Here is a 20,797-nt window from a genome sequence, read left to right on the forward strand (position 1 = left end):
AACTCGATGGTCTTAGAGGTCTTTCCCAACTTAAGTGATTCTGTGCAGAGTTTGAGTATTTAAAGTCGATGTGTTAATTGCAGTGGTGCCTTGGAGTTAAAGGAACTGGGATGGGAAAGCAGCTGGTTGCTGTTCCTGCTCGAGGTTGAAGGAAGGCACAGTTGCATCAAACCCAAACCGATATGCTGACTCACAGGGGATTTTGGGAGCTGGTTGAAGCTTTAACCTACCCTTGCAGCAACAGAATCCTTACAACTGGACTACAGAATAATTTTACCTAAAACTCATGGGCTTTGGGGAGGTGCAATTGTCTGATTTTTATTTATTTTTTAAGCGATCACACCCCTGTGCTTCTACTTCTCTTTTTATACGTTTGCCATGCCATCAGCTACTTAGAATGCTTCCAACTGAAACTAAACAGCAAGAGCTGTGGTGGAGGTAAAATACTATTTTATTTCAGGAGGAGATTGGGGAATCTCTGGGTAAACAACCCGATTCAGCTTCAAAGCCTTTTCAGCTCCGATGCATTGTTCCTCTTTCAGCTGCTGCCTTGCACCCTAATAAAAGTGGAAATCAGGCATGGGGGGAGGGGGACACAGCAGAAAACACAAGCTGAGAAGTGGAGATCAAAAGGACAAACAGAAGCAGAAGGCAGGGAAAGGGAGGCACAAAGAGTCACAGCTGAGCTGCGGAGCCTGGGAGGGATGGAGGAGAGACAACAGCTATTAGAGGAGGCTGGGAACAATGGGCTGAGCTTTCATTTGGGTTTAACAAAGCTGCCTTCCACCAGCGGAACTCCACGGATGCCGTGGCCTTAATTCATCTTGAAAGTTGTTGGCTTGCTGCTTGCTGGGACTGGAAACATAGTTCGGTGTGGAGGCTGTCCCTTGTCGGATACACGGACCTCTCCGTGGACGGACCTGTTCAAGGGCCACAGGGATGAGTGTTTTCTCCCAGTTCATATCATTGTAAAATCTGTCCCAGTTTGGGTTATAGAATCACAGAACAGTTAGGGTTCAATGAATCTTTGAGCTCATCTCATTCTACCCCCTGCCATGGGCAGGGAGAGCTTCCACTAGACCAGGTTGCCCTATCCAACCTGGCATTGAATACATCCAGGGATGGGGCAGCCACAGCTTCTCTGGGCAACCTGTGCCAGGGCCTCACTGCCCTTATTAGTAAAGAAATCTTGATTGGCAAGAGTTGGAGTTGGAAGGACTGTGGGAACCAGCCAACAGCAACTCTTTGCACTGGGAATGTCTCGCACAGCCAGAACGTGCTCCCTGAGCTTCCCCAGCTGATTAAACCAGTTCCCAAACCTGGCAGCCTGCAAGCAAACCCAGCTTTGTTAGTAAAGCCTCTGGGCTTTCAGGACAAGTATTTATTGTAACAAATAATTTCTACTGGCTAAAGAATGAGGAATATTATTTTTGTGGAGCCAGCAGTACGTGTTGCTGAGGCAAGGAGACTGGCCACCGGTGTGGTCCCATTCTGGCTGCGCTCCGGCACTCGTGTCCCCAGCACCCCGCACCCCCGGAATGTGGGCACACAGGCTCAGTCCTGCCTTCCCCAGCTTAGTGCTGGAAGCTGCTTATTCCTTCTCTCCCATCTGCCTCACTCCGTTTGGAGCTGCGCCTCTGTGGGGGCTGACCTACGGCAGCCTCGGGTCCTGGGGTGCCCCCAGGGCCAAGGGGGCCAGGAGGTCCCTGGGGAAGGAGTGGGGTTTATCTGACAGATGGGGAGGCCATTCCTCAGCCTCGGAGCTGGCTTTGTGAGGTTGTCCTTCTCGGCCTGATCCCGGGATGAGGACCGTGCCATGCTGTGGGGAGGTGGCTGTGGATGTTCTCAGCCTTCCCTTGGCCAGAGGAGTTTCTAGACCTCAGTTTGATTGTAAAAATAATCATTGTGCAGGTCAATGCCGTTGTATCCTGCTCCTCCCTTGCTGCCCGTGTTTGCTTTCCTTTGTTTGGGTGCCTTCTTGCTCCGACTTGCCTCCCTCAGCCATGCTGGATGAGCTTTGTGGAGTGAACACTCTACCTCGGCGCTTAATTAAAAGGAGGGAGGATGTATTCTAAAAATCCTTGGTTCCCTTGCCTGCGTGCAGCGTGTTGCAAAGGTTGCTGAGCTGGTGGCGAGGAGGGGAAGCGAGCGCAGCGTTCAGCTGACAGAGCATCTGAATCGCCGGTTGGAGCCCAGGGAGTTCAGGAGGGGGAGGGAGAGTGAAATGGATGCTGAAATCCTGAATCTGCTTCTTAAATTTCCTCTCTCCCTGGAGAGGGAGGGAGCAAAGTTCAGCGTGGCGTGTTTGGCTTGGCTCCCTGTTACCTGCTGTCTCCTCCCGAGTGGAGCACTTGTGGCAGGGATAAAGGATGGAGCTTTATGGTGGGAGAAAGGACTTTTTCCTTCAGCAACATTTGCTTGTTTGTGGTGGAAGAGCATTAAAAAAAATAATCCAGTATTATTGAGGAGTGAGTGGGCGAATCGCTGCATCAACTGCCATGGTAACTCCTGAAGGGCTTCACCCAGAGCTGTCAGAGCTGGGTTTTTAGTGCTGTAGTGACTTTTAATGTAGAATCCTTTCCAGGCTATTTAATTATTTGGTCTCCTCATTTAAAAACAAAACAACACAAACCCCCTCTTCTCTGAACTACCTTCTTGTTGATGTTGTCCTCTCTGACCTGAATTCATCTGAACCGTGGGGCCCTGAGTTGAGCACCATAACTGTGCTTATGTGGAAGGAGCATGAGTGCTGCTGCTTGTGCAGTCATGGAATCATGGAATTATGGAATGGCTTGGGTTGGAAGTGACCTCAAAGCTCATCTCGTTGCACTCCAATACTCCTTAGTCCTTGTGGAAGGAAGCTCAATGAGCCTCAAGCCCAGCAGGTGATTGGGAGACCTCCCTAGGGATGTGTCCCACAGTGGGATGGCTCCTGTGCTCCTGCCCAGTCCCTTTGGCAGGGTAGCCCAGTCCGACCCCTGAGAGGGTAGCATAGGCAGTATTGGCTTTGAGATGCCTCCGTGGCCTCGGCACCACGTTCTTCTGACGGGAGCCATCTCCTCCCACCCAGCTGTGGCAGCAGCTTGGGTGTGCCGGGGCACCCAGAAAGAATGTAGGAGCAGTGTGCCATCCCTGCTTTTATCTTCCATCCCTGGGTCTGCGGGAGCATTCATGAAGGATGTGTGATGGTTAGGAGCGTCCATGAAGGACATGTGATGGCTGGGAGGCCGCTGTGTTTGTTGTTCATCAGGCTGTCCTGACATGTGAGAGTCACTGTGCAAACCAAACCCTGCTCATCTGTCCTTATTGCTGCTGCTTTATACCAGAAGAAAATCTAGGAATGAGGGCATTTAGTGCTCAGACATGGCCAGTGGAGTGGCTCTGTGGAAGCCTCCCATGGATGGACTTGGCATGGGAGGTCCCTGGGCCTCACACTCACGTGGATGGAATGTCTCTGGGTGTGATGGATACACCAAGACCTTGGTGCTCAGTGATTTGGAGGTGTTTCGTGGCACAGGATCTCAGTGGGATGGGCTGTAGCTGCACTGGGAACCTCTGTGTGAGGAAGCCCAGGATTCTGGTTGCGGCCCTGGCAGCTTCCTCTGCAGCACCACGCATCTTAGCTTTGCTCAGCATCCCAACGGAGTTTAAAATGGTTTCATCCTGAATAATTTATCTCCCAGAGAGAGAGAGAGAGAGAGAGAGGCAGTGGAGGGAAGCAGGGAGGGGTGGGCTGAGCACGGGCAGGAATGGGCAGCACGTGGTGGGGATGGGGGCACCCCCAGAGCAGCTCCGGGCACTGCCGGGCTTTGTTGCTCCTGGCATTTTCTGCTGAACAAAAGCTCTGGATCCCGGGTAGAGGCTCCCGTGGGAGCCCTCGTGACCCCTGACCTGCCCTCCTGCCACCTCCAGCACCTCTTTGTCACCCGTGTGAGCAGTGGGCGTGAGGGTCTGTGCTGCGGCCAAGGGGCGTTGTGGCTGGTTTGCCAGAGCAGGACACGCCTTTACTAGTGGTTGTGACCTTTACTAAAGGGTTCCACACTGGAGGAAGGGCTGCCTCCCTCCCCACCAGCCACTGTGCTGCCCTACTTCTCGCCAGGCTCAGCCAGCCCTTGCTGCAGCCCTACAAAGAGGTTTGAATGCATTAGTTTACATGGAATTAATCTCCAGATTCCAAACATGCTTTCAAGCTGGTTTGGCCTTATTTTCCTGCAAAAGGAGGCCAACTCCGCGTTGTAGGCAAGGGCTGTTGTAAGCGAGGGTTGAGCACGGAGAGACCAGCACAGGCACCATATTCAGGCCATTAAAAGGAATTTCTGGCTCATGGACAAAACAAATTGAAAAATCTCCTTCTTTGTCACCACATCAGCAGTGATGGAAAAACAGAGCGAGGTTGTGGGGTGATCCTGCTGGTAACCACGGCGCCTTTCTGAAGGGATTTGAGCTCCAGGTTTTCATAGGAAAATAATAAAAGATTTTAAATGTGCCACAAATGATTGTTAGAAAATCATGGGTGAGGGGAGTGATGGGAAAATGTTGTTACTGGGGATCAGGAGAATGCTGAACTAAGGTGAAGTGCTTCCAGCAACAGGTTGGTCCAAAATTCCCTGTGCTCCTTTGTCTGCTGCCAGGGAGGGAATGAGGAGCTCAAGTGCTCCCAGGATTTTTTTGGAGAGCCTGTCATCCCTGAGAAAGGAACAGTTGTGTGGGGGTGGGGAGCGTTGTATTCAAAAGTGGGTGAAATGGAAACGAGCCAAAATTCTGCAAATTTATAAGGAGCAGCAAACAGAGATTTCTTTGAGGAAAGGTCGGAGCGTTCGCTGTGAGCACAGCCCTGGTAGGAGTGTGCAAGGAAATGGAAACTGTGCTCCACTCTACAGGGCTGTTTTCGTCCTTTAGCCAGGCAAAGATACACAAAGCTGCTTATTTTGGGAGATGGTGGAATGTTTCTGTAATAATTTCAGCAAATTTAGGTTCACATAGAGCATCTGTAAGAGCAGCACATCGCCAGCTTCACCAAGGGTGTTCTGTGTGGTGGAAAAAAGCTGCTTTCCCATGAATTTAATGGCTTTAAAGTGACAAGAGAGCAGGGTTAGTTGAGATATTGGGAAGAAATCCTTCCCTGTGAGAGTGGTGAGGCCCTAGCACAGGTTGCCCAGAGAAGCTGTGGCTTCCCTGGAAGTGTCCAGGGCCAGGTTGGACAGGGCTTGGAGCAACCTGGTCTAGAGGAAGGTGTCCCTACACATAGCAGGGGGTGGAACGAGATGGGCTTTAAGGTCCCTCCCAACCCAAACCATTCTGGGATTCTGTGAGTTTAGAAGTGGTTTCACTCCGAAGAATCTCTACTGGGTTTATTTTTCCTCCCTGTTTAGTATCCTACATCTTCCAGGTCTTCATGCCTTGCTCATGGATGAACGTGCAACGTTCCTGTCCCAAGGAACCTGTCCTGGCTGTGGGTCCTGGGGAAGCTGTGCTGGGCAGAGTTGAGGAGCACACAGGGCTCAGGCAGAGGAAAATGATTAGAGAAGGAGCTGGGATGGTTCTCAGGAGGGAAGGGTTGAGCTGAACACAGGAATATCTCCGCGGGGTCCTCACCGTGCACCTGGGAGCTGCTGGATCACTAATAACTCTGATTAGGACTTCATTTGGGGCTGACAGTCCTTTCCCCTTGTTGACACAGAGCATGTAGAAACACGTAGTGTTTGAAACACAATATGCAAAGCACCGTGTTAGTAACTGACTCCAGAACATTCCTGCGCTGCAGAGGCTGCCCACAGCCTGCGGATTTCATAAGCTCCTCTCTGAGCTGGCACGGGGAGGACGTGGAAGCACTGAGCTGGAGTCACAAGAGAGCATGAGCCCTTCCCTTGAACCGTTCCCACAGTCCTCAGGCTTCCAATGGCCGCTGGAGCCTGTGGGCATTTGCTCTTTCCAAAGGGAGGGAGATCCCAACCTTCTGCAGCTTCGTCGTATCGCCGGAGCCAGGAGGGAGCATTCCCTTATCGGGGTATGGTTGTGCCTCTGGAGGAGGGCGAAGGTTTGGGCACGTGAAGTGGCCACGAGGTGCAGGGAGGTGCCGGTGGTGAGCGCTTGGCCGGTTGCCTGTGGGCAAGCAGAAACCAGAGTTCTCTCTGGCAGATAAGCACCAGCAGGAAAACATGCCGGTGCTTTGCCACGAACAGGAGCCTGGTTTGTCTGTAAACAAGTTCTTTCGCAAAAATGTCTGCTTGGGACGGCTGGCAGGGAAAGTGAGGAGCCAGGAGTGTGCACGCGTCTGGCTGGGGAACAGGGAACATTGCTGGGCATGGAGAGGAGATGCTGCAACAACTGGCTCTGCCACTTTAAGCTGAATTAAAAACCACCCCAAGATCCATGTGGTGCTGGGCCGGAGCACAGCCGCTCGTTGCAAATATATGAAGAAAAAGCCACCAAAATAGAAAATGTCATCATCGCTCACGGGGCGGCGGGAGCCGAGCACAGCAAGCGGTGGCAGAGTGGGACAGGAAGTCTCCTCCCCCTCCCCGAGCAGAGCTGATCAAAAGGATGTAAAGCTTGTTTACAACATGTATGCAAAATACAGTTGGGAAGAAATCTGAGGGCTTTGCAGAACGAGTGCACTAGGAATGGGTGATGTCGTGCTCATGTAGGTCTGAGGCTGCTGAGCTTGTGACCCAAAGTCATGGAGTCATTGAGTATCTGGAGTTGGAAGGGACTCACAGGGATCATGACAACTCCTAGCCCTGCACAGGACACCCCAAAAATCCCACCCTGTCCCTGAGAGCATTGTCTGAACACTCCTTGAGCTCTGCCAGCCTTGGTGCTGTGCCCACTGCCCTGGGGAGCCCGTTCAGTGCCCCACCACCCTCTGGGGGAAGAACCTTTTCCTGATGTCCAACTTAAACCCCCTTGGCACAGCTCCAGCCATTCCCTCAGGTCCTGTCAGTGGTCACCAGAGCAGAGGTCAGTGCCTGTCGGCTCATTGTCACATTGAGGAGCAAAGCAAGACAGCACCTTGGGATGCAACCATGGGGTTGCATCCAGTGAAGTGGATGCTTGAAATGCCCACTGGAAGCTTCCTGCACCCTGCAATGAAGGCTGGTTGTCAGGAACTGGACCCTTCATAGTGCTCCGGGAGAACCTCAGGTGCCGGGGTGCTGCCACCCATTGGGCTGAGCGTTTTGGGTACTGCTGATGCCTAAAGGTAGGAAAGAGAATTTGGCACTGGAAGGATGGACATTTTGGAGCTGCTTCAGAGCCTGGACCGAAATGGCAAAGGTGTCTCTGGGCTGATGATGGATCAGGGATAGAGTGACACTGGTGTGTGTGGAAACAGGTCAGCTGTACAGCCTTCAGCCTCGCTCACCTCTCTCTGCCTTGGCCAGAGGCTCTTCCTTACCTCACTGGGAGTCTTAAGGCTTAATCCATTGTTTGTAAAGCTCCTTAAGATCCTTGTTTGGGAGCGCTGGAATCTGGAGGATTAAAACCAATTTATTTTTGTGTATCTTGTATAATGTGCGTCTCAAAGACTTTCCAAAGGAGGAGGAGTTGTGAGCCACAGGGAGATGGCAGGTCCGGAAGGTAAACACGAGGGAGGAAGCAGTGTGGAAGAACAAAGAGGGAAAAAGCCAAAGGCTGGTTCCCCATGGAGGAGACTTGGCTGTAAGGAGGGCGAGTTTCCAGCCCTGGAGGAAAGGGCTGGATGTAGCAGAGCATCTTCCTCTTAATCCCACTTAAAGACCCATCTGGTCAGTGCTCCTACCCTTCCCCACCTTCCCAGTCCTCACTCCCATGTCCCCACATGCCTGGATGCACTGGCACTGTCCCCCATGGCAGCTGCCAAAGCTTCTCTCCCTCTCCTATGTGCCAGGTGTGACACATCGGGGAAAAGGCAACCCGATGCTTTGGACATAGGTGGTGTCTTGGCTCCCGTGGAGAAGGAGAAACTGGTGATTAAATTCTTTCCCCAGGTGCAGGTCGGAGTGTTCTGTGTAGGTGTGTTGCCGTCATATGACTCTTTGCATTTGAAACACGGTGTTTTCCCATATGAACTTCTTTGGGGTCACAGGACAGGAGTCGTAGTTGTAGTCTCCATTGGGATTCCTGGTTTCAGAGCTCACCAAGAGATGTCCTAAATCCTGATAAGGTTGCAAGCTAGTGTTGGGGCATCCAAATTATGTCCAAGCACATTTGAGACCCTCAGGAGTCTGTTATTCGAGCCCTATAATCTAGGAATAGGAGAGCTCGGCAGGAGTGGCCGTCAGGTGGTACTGGTGGTGCTGGTGTGGGGCTGGAGCCAGTGCTGTGTGTTGGCAGGAAGGTGTAGATGTGGCATAGGAAAATTCCTGAGGTGTGGGTGTGCTGGAGCCAGGGAGGATGAGTGACTGGTGCCAAGGGCTGGGTCCGACCAGTGCCAGGCCCTGCTCACTGGGAATGGTGCTTGGGAGCACTGGGACATGACAGGAGGGATGCTCTGGGTCCTCGGACACTGCTGGTTTTATGTCTTGGCACCATAAGGTTGAGGTTATCCTAAATACAGCAATATTTATTGTTCCCCAGTCCCCCCGAGGTCAGAGTTAGGGAGTTATAACTCCTGGGTTATGGAGTGGCAGGAGATTCCGTGGGGAGTAGGTGGGACGGGCTCCCTCGTGGCTTTGCACTCACATAACTAATGGGATTAACATAGTATTCACTTAGAGAAGAAAAGAAGAGGCTGGGGCTTGAATGGGGCTCAGAAGCCTCATTTCACGTGTTGGGAGTGGGAAACACAGGCTGCTGAGCTTAGCAAGGAGAAAGTTGGGAGCATCTGGTGTGTTGGAAGCCTGGCCGTGCCGACTGGCAGCGCCTGGGCAGGGGCTGGGGGTGTGTTTGCCTCCCAAACATCTGCTGCCCTCGGGTTTTGGGTGACCTTGCCTGACACCCATCCTGCTTGGGCGTTAAAAATAGAGACATCTCTGCCTGCTGGGAGTGGAAGCTGAAGAAATTAAAATCAAGAATCAAGTACCAGATTCCTTGGGAAGGTTGCTAGTAGGAGAAGAGCTCAGGTTGTGGCTGTAGCAGACCTTGTATCCTGTAAATATTCAGGCATTAGGCTCTTCATTAAATGTTCCCTTGGTTTGAAAATACCTGCTGTGGTTGGTCCACATCTGTAGAAAGGCAGGAATTTGCTTGAGGAAGTTCTCTTATCTCTTTGCTGAGATCCTACAGCAAGTCCTTCTGGATTGGAAAGCAATTATTTTTATTAATTTGAACTATTTTTCTGTTTTTGCTGTTCTTCACTTCTCTCCCTTAAGTCCATGACTTTCTTGCCTGCTCCACTATTTACTCCTTAAAATCCAGTTACTTCCCACTCCAGCTCACCTGTTACTGTGAAGCTGAGCTCAGTCCCTGCAGCTCCAGGTGTCTTTGCTTTACACCCCATGATCCAGCACTCCCTGATCCAGCACTCCATGCTGCCTTCCCTGCTTCCTGTCTCACCTGAAAGTTATTTGATGGGGACTCGAAGTGCTGTTTGAGCTCTAGAACTAACATTTCCCTCCAAATATACTTTTTCTTTTGTTCTGCTTGATCCTGCGACTATCAAGTAGTTTAAATAAAGCTGCTTTTTTTGTCTCCTCGCCCTCAGCAGTGAAACACGAGAGCTCTGAGCAGGCACCAATATTTCCTCTTGCACAATAGAGAAATAATCCCAAAGTTGACTAAAGTTTCCCTACCCAGTGACCTCCTGCTTCCCCCATCCCCAAACCGTTGCAGTGTGAGAAAGCAAACGGAATACTGTGCATTTCAGGAGAATTTTTGAATTCCTCGGGGTTAATCCATGGCACATGAAGTAGAGCATGGTGCAGAGCAGAGTTTTGTGAAGCTCCACTGCCGACGGCAGAGCCGAGAGCAGATATTTCAGTTTTTGCTGCTGTCAGGTGTAACCTCAGCTGGGGCAGAGCTGTTCCAGTGGGAGATGGGCTGGGATTGCTGTAGCGAGAGGCTGGGGGTGTGTTTGGTTTGGAATTGAGGCCTGTGTATGGTACACGAGGACTCTGCCTGTTTGTGGGACCAGGGGGGGACATACCATGTGCTTGCTGGCCGGGACAGCCCGGGATTGCTTCATCCAGTACTCTGTGTGCCGGGAAGGAGCAGGGCCATGTGCTGTGTTTGAGGAAGAAGGGAAGCTGCAGATCCAGGTTGCATCAGAAATCTGCTGATTGTTGTGAGTGAGCGACAGCCAGTTATTCCTGGTGTCTGATCCTCCTCCTCTGCTGGGATTTGTGGGGTTTGTGTCTTGCTGTTTCACTGCGCTCCCCATCCCTGGAGGTGTTCAAGGCCAGTTTGGATGGGGCTTGGAGCAAGCTGGTCTAGGGGCAGGTGTTCCTGCCCATGGCAGGGGGTGGAACTGGATGATCTTTAAAGTCCCTTCCAACCCAAACCCGTCTGAGATTCTGTATTTCAGCCCCTGTGTGCCCCAAACCAATAGGGTGGAGATACCTCTCCCTGCAATATCCCACCACACTTTTATTGTCCTCTCCTTCTTGACTTCATTATGTCTTGATCTCTATAACCTCTTTAACATGTGTAAATACTGAAATGAGATTATCTTTAAAGAGCCCTTTATTAAAAATGTGCTGCCCGTCCTAATCAGGAGAAATGTGCCTGTAGCTGCATTTCTCTTGCCTGCGTTTCTACAAGTAGGGAGGGCAGGATAGTGAATCATCTCACCAGGGTGACAGCTTGTGCTGGAAACCAAGCAGGTTTCCTCAGACCCCGCACCAGTGTGCTGCTCCCCATGGCACGGTCCCAGCACCTGCAACCCTGGAACTCCACAGCACGGGAATGTGGGCCTGCTCCCACGGGAGGGTCCCAGGAGCATGTTCCTCTTGCTGGGTTTAGGCAACTCTGAACCTCGTTAATCTGCACTTTGTGGCCTTTGGTGCTGAGGGCCTGCTGGGCTCAGCTGACTTAGCACCAGAGTTTTTGGCCGAGCTGTGTCCCAGCAGTGCCAAGGGGTTTGGGCATGACTGGCTGGTCTCTGATAAATCAGGAGGCCCCAGGGAATATCCTCATCCATCCCTTCCCAAACCAGCCCTGGGTCTGAGCAAGTGGATGGGACATGAGACCTGCACCCCAGTGTTGTGTTGGTGGGTGCCCAGGGCTCACCCCGCAGATCCTCCCTGGGGAGGGGGATCAGAGCAGAGGAGGATGGGGTACAGCCACTGAGGGGGGGGGCTGGCAGGGCACAGGGGGACATCCCAAACACAGCTTTAGGCCCTGCATGGGGACTTTGGGCCCTGCCATGAGAGTGGCACGTGAGGGGCTAAATTGGAATGGGCTGCAGCCGCCTTTCAGTGCATCATTTAATGATCTTCAGTTCTGGGAATCTGGTGTTTGCTGCACAGAGCAGGGGCAGGAGGACAGGGGGTCCCTGGTCACCCAAGGCCCTGGGGCCACCTGAGGAGCACGGGGGTGCTGTACCAGGGGTGATGTGCCCCTGCACCACAGTGCTGCCTGTCCTTGTCACTGAGCACTGGTGTTAGTCCTACCGTGGGCCCTGGAGCCCTTCCCTGGGACCTTACAGGCAGCTGTACCTACCTGTGCCTGGGATCCTGGCTTTCCTTGAGGGATTGCTGGAAACTCCCCACATCAGTGTGCTGTTGATGAGCAGGGTGGTCTCACTGCTTTGCTGTCGGTGTTTATTACTGGAGCTAAGGAGCCTTTCTCGTATGGTTCTGGTGGAGCCTTCAGCGCATGAGGATGATCAGAGAAGGGTTTTTTTTCCCCTTGTAAAATATATTCCAGCTCCAGTTTGTAATGTGGCGAGAGGGGGAGCGAGAGAAGGGAACAACAGCATTAGCGGATGTAGAAGTAGCTGGAATGAGAAGCTTTTGTGCCATTAATAACAGTCCTGGCGGGCAGCCAAGGCTGGGAGTGTGGGATTAGCCTGAACAATCAAGACTGCAGGATCAAAACAAGGAGGCAGGAACAGCGAGGTCACACTGCTGCCATCTGCGCTGCCGCAGTGGTGGGAGGGAGCGGAAGAGGGGCTGCGCTGGAGGAGCGATGCCGATGGCGCAGGCAGCGCCTGCCACCCCCAAACCGGCCCCGCGCCCCTGCCAGGGCTCTGGCCTTGGTCATCACCTCCAGCTCTCCAGGCACCTTCCCGGGCCTGCGGAGGGAAGGGCGGCTGCAGCGTGTGGCTTTTAGGAAATGGCTTCTGAAAAAACAGAAGCGGCTCATTGGGGCTCGGCCATGCGGCTCTTCCGGACTGACGGTCCAGCGGTGTTGGGTGGGTTGGGATGGGGGTCTTCATGTGACAGTGCCCACCTGGAGTGTTCCTGACTCCATCTGGTGACCTGGGGTGGGCAGAGGTCACCGGCCGGATTCAGCCCCAGCTTTGTGTGGGTGAACCAGCCGTGTCCCTGCTCGGCATGAGGGCCGAGGGGACCTTTCCGGGGGCTCCACGTGAGGGTTTACATCACCCTTCCAGAGGAATCCAAAAAGGGCTGTTGTGGTTAAGCCCAGCTGGAAATTAAGCACCACGCAGCCGCTTGCTCAACCCCCCATCTCTCCCTGCCACCCTGGTGGAATGGGGAGGAGAATCAAAGTAAAACTTGTGTGTAGAGATAAGAACAGTAAAACTTGTATGCTGACATAAGAACATTTTAATAATTGAAAATAAAGTAAAATATAGTAATGGTGGTAAATGATAACCATAATGATAATGAAAAGGGGAAAATTTGAGATTTCAGCTGAAAGATGATTTTTGAAGCAGATGGAGACAAATCTTGTTCTGCTTAACTCAGGCCCCCATCAGCCTTTGCCGAAAACCTTCCAAGAGTATCAGGAGCAAAACGATTCCTGTCGGTTGTGCCGCTTCTCCTCCCTTTTTCTGTGACCCAGTAAATCTCTCTGTCCTGTGAATGTAAATACAAAAGCTGAAACGCGAGAGAAGCAAAGCAGTGTCCCACAAACAGCCTCCCAGCTCTTGCTAAAAATATCTCGGTGCGGTGCAGTAACTCCCAGGCATTCTTTTGTCTGACTGCTTTTGAATTCCCTAATTGAAGTTGGTTGGAGGGCAGTGCACCAGCTTCCTCAATAGCTCAGATGTTGATTGTGAGTTAAAAAACAAGAGCAAAATTGTTTTTCCTTTGTGCTGCCGCGCTTTTATTTACCTTCCCCCTCCCCTCCCTCATTTTTAATCTCTGTATTTTTTTCACTTGCAATTTGATTTTGTGAGACAACCGCATTAAATCCGGCTGCGGGGAAGGGGCCGGGAGGCAGCGAGCAGGAAGACACAGTTTTGGGTACGTGATGCCACGTGCGCCTCGGAGCCGGAGCTCCGTCGGAAACATCCGGGCTGGTGCAGAGATGCTCTGCAAATGGAGCTTAACGTAGTAGGAAGTGTTAATAATATTTCTAATTGCCTCCTAATAACTAAATCTGTGGAATTTGGCACCAATTGGGATATAGTTTTCTCCTGCAATCTGTCCCTTCCCTCCAGAAAGAAAAAAGTTGCCTCCCTGACACACAGCAGCAATTCCTAAATTCATTGGAGGTACTGGGTGGAGTTTTCCAGCTTCCATGTGGCCTCAAACCAGTCCGTGGAGCCTTTGAAAACTGCCATGTTCCTCCAAACTTAACAGAGGAATAAGAATAAAATCAGGCTGTTTCCCTCCTTTCTGCTTTTTTTTTTGGTCTTATTTTTCATTTGGACCTGGAACCTGAGAAATTCAGGCTCATTTCAGGCGCTCCCAAAAGGCTGCGGGAAGCACACACAGTGTGTCTGTGTGGCTCTCCCACCTACCCAGAGATGGTGCCTGAGCTGCCATGGGGACAGGAAGGAAAAGTTTGTGACAGGTAATTTGTGATAAGTCATGGCCAGTCCAAGAACCTCCCCAGAATATTGGGGTAAATGTAAACATTTGGAATATTTGTGTGTATATTGGTAAAAGAGATAAACCATGAGTGCTCCAAGCTCTGGCAAACAAAAACAGACATTGCTTTCATGTCAGTAAATTAAAGGTTTGAGATTGGGATGGAGATGGGAGAGAAGCTGATTCAGATGCTTCTTTAGGAGCTGGGATTTATTCAGGCTCTCTGTGGTGGGAGACATTTCGTAGCTGCTCAGCAGCGGCAGAAAAACAAGCACAAATTTTTCTGTCTTCGGGGATAACTGCAGTGAAGCACATGGGGGGAGGGCTGTGCCTGGACTGAAATACCTCCCCATCCCCCTGCGGAGCACCAGGCCCTGAAACTTCCCCAGCACATGGGACTGGGGGCTGCTCCTGCCCACAGAGCTGGAGTGGGGACTGGACTGGCCTGGGAGGAGCTGGGCTCCTCCAGGGCTGTCCTGGGAAATGGAGCATCTTCCTGGTTTGCCACACGCAAAAAATGAGATGCCAAATGGAGAGAACCTACAAGCTGGATGTGCTGCCTCTCACTCTGCTGCGGCGGAAAACCAGGAGGATTTGTTGGGAAGCACCGAGTCCTGCCTGCACACACCTCACTTTTGGCACAAGGATGGGGGACCAGGTGGGGATTTCCACCTCACTTTCCTTCCCCCTCTTCCCACAGGCAGATGGACTCTGTAGGTGAGAAACACCCTTATGGATGCCCCATCCCTGGAAGTGCTCAAGGCCAGGTTGGATGGGGCTTGGAGTGACTTGGACTAGTCGAAGGTGTCCCTGCCTTTGGCAGGAGGTGGGATGAGATGAGGTCCCTTCCAGTCCCAACCAATCTGTGATTCTATGATTGTCCAAAACCTTCCTTCCTCTGCAAAACCATGGCCTACTGCTCCCGGGAAGTTGAGGCATGGCCAGTGGTGTGGGGCTGGAGCCGGATCACAGAACCAGATTGTGTCCCCTCTGCTCAGCTCCCAGGTTAATGTTTAACCTGTTTGGGTTTCAGTCCCCAGGGTTGTTGGTGTTTCAGGGCACTTTGTGTGGGCTCTGAGCAGCCCCTTGGAGGGGTTCAGCTTATCGACTGCACAGGAATGCAAGGAATTCCTGGGGAGGAAGATGAGATTTCCTGTTCCCAGTGGAGGGAAACCAAGCCTGGGCAGGTGACATGGTGATGTTTTATACACAGGGCAACTCCCAGCTTTGGGAGCCTCTGCTCAGTGTCCACCTGGCCAAAACATTTAACTCTCGCTGTGAACCTTAGAGGGGAGAGAGCTCCAGTGGAAAAGTTGATGCAGCCTTATCTGCCTCTGCGATAGAGGAATCCGAGCCCTGGCTTATGTCAGGCTGGAAGCTTTTCCCTTCCCTTCCAGCAAACTGCATACCGTTTCCTTGGAGCAGCTCCTTCATCAGGGGCACATCCTTCAAGGAGCGTGGTGTGGTCAAGAATACGGGTCTGGGTTCATTTTCAATCCATATTGAATTCCCTCATGGCTGTCTTTGTTAGCCCAGTGTCTTTTGAATGGTCCTCTTTGGAGTGCTACAGCATTCCCGGCATCCCTTCTCCAGAAACTTCAGCCCTTGCCTTCAGCGTGCAATTATTCTTGCAGGAGACATTCAGGTCATCTGTTCCCCTCGTGCAGTAAGTGACGCTTCTACCCATGACTGATGCTGAACATAGTCCGGGGTCACCTTACCCAGCACTCGGTGCCTGAGGCTGCTGTTGCGGCGTGAACAGGCTTCCAAACTTTGTTAGCAGGGAAAAACCCTGGAAATAAATTTGCCAGCAGTGCCCAGACCCCCTGGCTGGTGAGGTGGAGCCGTCCTAGCTCAGCCTGGCGAGGTGGGACCTGCCGCTCCCCTTGCACCATAACCCCAATAACTGACCTGAAACGGCGGCTCCGGGGTCAGGCCGACATCTGGCACTGCAGCCAGCGGGGGAGGGAGGGGGAAACACTGGCTGGAAGGGAAGGAGCTGGAGGAGGAGGGGAAGCGGGGGGCGGGGGGTGGGGGGGTGGTGAGGACAGAGCCGGGAGCTCCTGAAGCTCCAGGGTGAGGCATTAAGCAGAGAAGGGGCAGGATCTAATGCTCAGTGATTTTTGCAAGCGGCTGCCACGGGCTGACTCGGGGCAGAGGGCAGCGTGTTTGCAGGGAGGCACCACAAACAACAACAACGGGGCAGTTAATTGCCATCTCTCTGTCACGCCCTGGTCTGCATTTGTCTTGGGGCAGGATGTGTTTGCAGATGGATTTTGGAAGTAGCCGAGGATCAGATGGTTTTTGTTCTTTGGTTTCGCTGTTGGTGCTCGGTGACGCGGAGCTGCCTCTGCCTTCAAAGGCCGTGGCTAATGTTACAATTTCCTTCCTGCTATGAGCTGCTGTTCTCTGTGCTCACACCTTTCTGGAAGCCTTTCAGGCTACAGTATTCCCTACTTGGTTTTGTATTACAGGAATCTTTTTCTGGAAGGGTTGAGAAAAACCTTTTCACTTTAGGTGCATAAAGTAATAATATCTGTTCACCTACTGAAACCAGCCCAAGGTTTCAGGAGACCGAGTCTGCTGTGGTGTGTTCTGGTGAGGGGAAATCATTCCCCCAAGTGGAGAAACTTTTGCTGCCGAACCAGAGGTTGAGGGTTGATGGTGTGTTGTTCTGGTCAGAATCTTCTTCCCTGGCTATCGAGGGTGAGGTCTCCCCTGCTCCCAGCTTCCATCTATTTCTTCCTGGAAAGGGTGGTCAGGCATTGGAAGGGGCTGCCCAGGGAGGCAGTGGAGTTCTCATCCCTGGGAGTGTTCAAGGAACGACTGAATGTGGCACTCAATGCCCTGGGCTGGGTGACAAGGTGGGGATCAGTCACAGGTTGGACTCAATGGCCTTGGAGGTCTTTTCCAACATAAATGATTTTGTAGTAGCCTTAAAACCCCCCCTCCTGTTGCACACTCTGCGTAGGTGAATGGGGCTGTTGTACCTCTGGCAGCTGCCAGTTTAATGCTCTGGTGTTGCATTTCCTTGTAGAAGGCTCACGAGGCAGATTAGGACTGAGAAAATCCAGGTTCCATTAAAAACCATTGGAAATGAGTTCCCAGGTTGTTCTAAGATAAATCAATAATGCCCATAATCTCCCTGACTGGACTTAGTGACCGAGCCAACCATTCATTTAACCACCTTTTATTTTTTTAAAGCACTTTCAAAATCATTCCTGTCAAGACCAACCTCTCACTCTGAATTGCTGTTACGAAACTCTCAGGCAGCATTGGTTTTTGGGTGATGCCAAAGCTTTGGTAATTCTCTCAGCCCCATGCTTAGGAACCATAGTCATCCTGCAAGGCTGAGCCTGTGTCAGTTCTGAGGGAGCCACAGAATTCCTGCGAGTTTGGGAGTGGAAGATGCTGTGAGTTTGGGAGTGATGCTGTCTGAGCCTGATGTTTGGTGCATCCCTGTCCCCCTGTGCTGCCCTGTGGTTGGTGTGTGTATAGAATGATGGAAGGAATTGCAAATTATGCTTTTTTGGTACAAATTTGAGGTGATTGAATAGATTTCTGTAGTTGATAACTACTATGTGTCACAATAGTCATCTTTTTGATTCTCTAGTAGGGGCCTTGCACCAAAGTTTGTCATCTCTTGGAAACTCAGCCTTATTTAACAGCACTTGAACTGTCAGCTATTGAAATAATGTCTTGAATGGGATAAGACTTGGCTTGATATAGGGCTGTGGTCTTGGAAAACCTATAATTCCTCCTCCTCATCCCCACACGTTGCTATTACTATCAGATTTTTCTCTTTAGCTGTGGCACAGAGAAGATTGAGTTGCTGGAACATGATCTATATTTTGATTACTAAAAATCTTAGCGCTGCTAATTTAGTCAGCTGGTACGTTACAAATGTAGGGTCTGTGTGTTCAAACTGTTCTTGGGTTTTTTACTTAATAAGTTCTCCAGATAGTTGCCATGGAAATAATCCTGGATTCGGGGAGGATGTGAAGGCCCCGAATACGCCGGCGCGGTGGCAGCGGCGTGTGGTCTGCACCTTCCAGGCTCGGCTCCTGGACACAACCCGATGTTGTGACCAGCTCTGGGATGGGAATCAGCTTGCTCCTCCCATGGCTGTCCCAGTTCCCCCTTTTTGGAGTTTTGGGAAGAATCCTCCTGATTTTCATAGTGCAGAAAAGTTGAAGGAAAGGCTCACTGCTGGTTTTCAAGATTAATTATGTTTTTCTGTTTTGTCTTTGCCTGAATCACACTAATATGAAAAGGTTTGGCTGTCGCCTTCACCTCACCTGGGTCTCTGTGACTGCTGAGGGTCAGTGCCAAATTTGGGGAGATTCCCCTTGCTCCACTTCTGGGTGCAGCCGTGCCAGACAATGCTGGTGCTTCTGCAGCAGAGGCCTCCCCCAGGCCCCTGTTTGTGCTGCACAAGAACAAACTTGCTTCCTCTGGGCCTGAGGTTTTTTTTTCAACAACTTCCTTTTTGTGCAGATGTTGTGTTTTTGGTGAAATCAGTGGGTGTTGCTTTTCAGACACGATCATCAGAATGTGTTTTGTGTGTCTTAAACCAAACCTGGGCACTTCTGGCTTGAAATAAGGCAGCCAATCCTAATTGCAGGAAAATTCGGGTTGTTTTCCTGGTGTCACAAGTCTTGAAAAACACCTTATTATTTAATCTGGAATTGACTTTAATTTGAGGAATGTGGCAGATATTTGGGATATGTGAATCCTGTGGGGCAGGACCAAGTGCTGCCAGAGCAGCAGCTCATCTTCCCGTACCCAATTGTTGCCGGATCGATGTCCAAGGGAGGCATCTCTCACAGTGACAGAGACCCTGAATTACAGAATCCCAGACTGGTTTGTGTTGGAAGGGACCTTAAAGCTCATCTCGTTCAACATTGATGTGTTTTGAAGGTCTCAAGAGTTGTGGTAGATTTAATTTTGGGCAAATAGTGGAGGAGGTGTGTTGGTGAGTTGTAGGGGGAAAGCCTTGAGAGCCCTTTTCCTGCATGGTGGGCCAGTACAATGAGATGCTGCCCCTTCCTCGGTGGTGAAATACAGATGGATCACAGAATGGGTTGTGTTGGAAGGGATCTTAAAGCTTGTCTCATTCCAGACCTTGGCTGTGTACTTTAAATTGTATCTGAAATAACAGCCTATGAGAGATTTTTCCTTTTTTACACATATATATTAATTTAATTATTTTTTTATTATTCTGGAGAGCTGAAGTGCGCTTTCTGCTGCCCCCCTCTTATTTACATACATTATTGAGTAGCTCTTGCTGGGATATGGAGGAAACCATGCAGTGCAGCCTCATGATAATGGAGATGGAGACCCCATCTCTCTGCTGCCATTCCACCTCTCACCCCCAAACACCTGGATCACTCAATCCAGTCACCGCAGGAGTCTCAAAGGCAGATTTTAAAAAGCCAAGTCAGCACCATGACAAAGATGACTGAGACCCCAGCAGCTCGGTGTAGACCCCACCTCCCTGTTCTTATTCCTATTCCAGGCAGCAGCTCTGCATCCTTTTACGCTGTGCTGGGTGTATTAAATTAGGGAGCGGAGTGACAGCTGGGCAGGAGCTGGGAACAATGCAGATAAAGTTGGCTTTCAGCGCCGTGACCCTCTCCAGGCTGCACGCCAGGAGCCTATAAATAATTGATAGGAGCAGCCACCCTGGCCAGCACGTTAATGTACCGCGCGGCTCCGACGGCGAGCGGAACCGCGCTCCCCATTACATCACCGGGCTCTCCGACCGGCAATGTCATCTCTCTGCTTTTAAATAATAAATTGCACTGGGACTTGAAACGCTCCTTCGCCCCATTCAAGCCTACCAGGGTGTGCAACTACACAAATGAATTTTACAGATGGTAAAATAAATTTTGTATCAAGCTGAAGAAAATTCCTTGCGGGAGGAGTTCGGCCCTGTGGACTCGCCCGAGATCGGTGGTGGGTTTAAGGGATCAAAGGCAGTGGTTCCGGGTGGTGACGTTGGATCTGGCTCGTTATCTGGAATAATTTGAAAGCTCGATTTGGGGTCACTGGCCTAAGTTCATGGGTAGTTTCGGGGGTAAAGTTCTCTGGTGTTGCAAGTCAGAAAATCCCCCTTGGCCAGGGCTGTGTCCGTGAGCAGAAGGTGTGTGAGAGGCACGTTCCAGCTCCTTGGTCCTGCAGCTCCAGGCCTTTTGCTTCCCATGGCTGGAGCTTCTGAACAGTGAAAAAAGCTTGATATAACCCAAACCCTGAGTTCTCTCCCCCGAGTCTTTCTGTTATCTCCTGCTTATCCACAGATCTTTGGAGATAAGCTAAAATGTGCTTTGGCTGTTCTTAGAATTAGGGAATGATTTGGGTTGGAAGAAACCTTAAAGCTCATCCAGTTCCAACCCCCTGCCATGGGCCACCTTCCACTACACCAGGTTGCTCCAAGCCCCGTCCTTTCTGGCCTTTCCAGCCTCTTGGTATGTGTGGGGGGTGTCTCTGACCATGTAGGGACACTATTTTGGTGGACCTTTTTATACTCATTTTTGTGGGGCTCCAAGGATTTTGAAAATATAATTTAAAAAAACCCCAAATCCTAGGAGTACTAGATTAGAATCCACAAGCATCAGGAACTGGGCAGGTTGTGGTGCACTGTTCCTAATAAATTAGTGGAGAATAAATGGAGAAATCAAACTGGAGAGCAGTCAACTGTTAGTATAGAAGAAATGAGTGTAATTATGGGAAAATTGGGAGCAAGGACCTGTGGTGTGTAACCAGAGCAGCGGGGACACAAAGATGAAAGATTTGCTCAGTACTGAGTATGAAGTAGAGTCACAAAATCCTTTAGATTATTGAGACCACCTGTTCCCCCAGCACTACCAAGGCCACCAATAACCCATGTCCCCAAGTACCACATCCACGTGGCTGTTAAATCCCCCCAGGAATGGTGA

The 20,797-nt window shown here is 51.0% G+C and overlaps 1 protein-coding gene and 1 long non-coding RNA gene across 5 annotated transcripts in view; one reads left to right on the top strand and one right to left on the bottom strand.

Annotated features, from left to right (window-relative positions):
* Positions 1-20,797, top strand: part of ANKRD11 (ankyrin repeat domain 11) — a 134,819-nt gene that overhangs the window by 57,553 nt on the left and 56,469 nt on the right. The gene's annotated exons all lie outside the window — the stretch shown is intronic.
* LOC113968525 lies at positions 434-2,745 on the bottom strand. The gene is made up of 2 exons (XR_003534543.1): positions 2,652-2,745; positions 434-920 (listed from the first exon to the last, which is right to left on the bottom strand). It is a non-coding gene; the product is annotated as an uncharacterized LOC113968525 (long non-coding RNA).

The sequence above is a fragment of the Neopelma chrysocephalum genome, unplaced genomic scaffold (assembly GCF_003984885.1).
Source record: "Neopelma chrysocephalum unplaced genomic scaffold, ASM398488v2 Primary Assembly neopelma1_68, whole genome shotgun sequence".
Taxonomy (NCBI): Eukaryota; Metazoa; Chordata; class Aves; order Passeriformes; family Pipridae; genus Neopelma; species Neopelma chrysocephalum.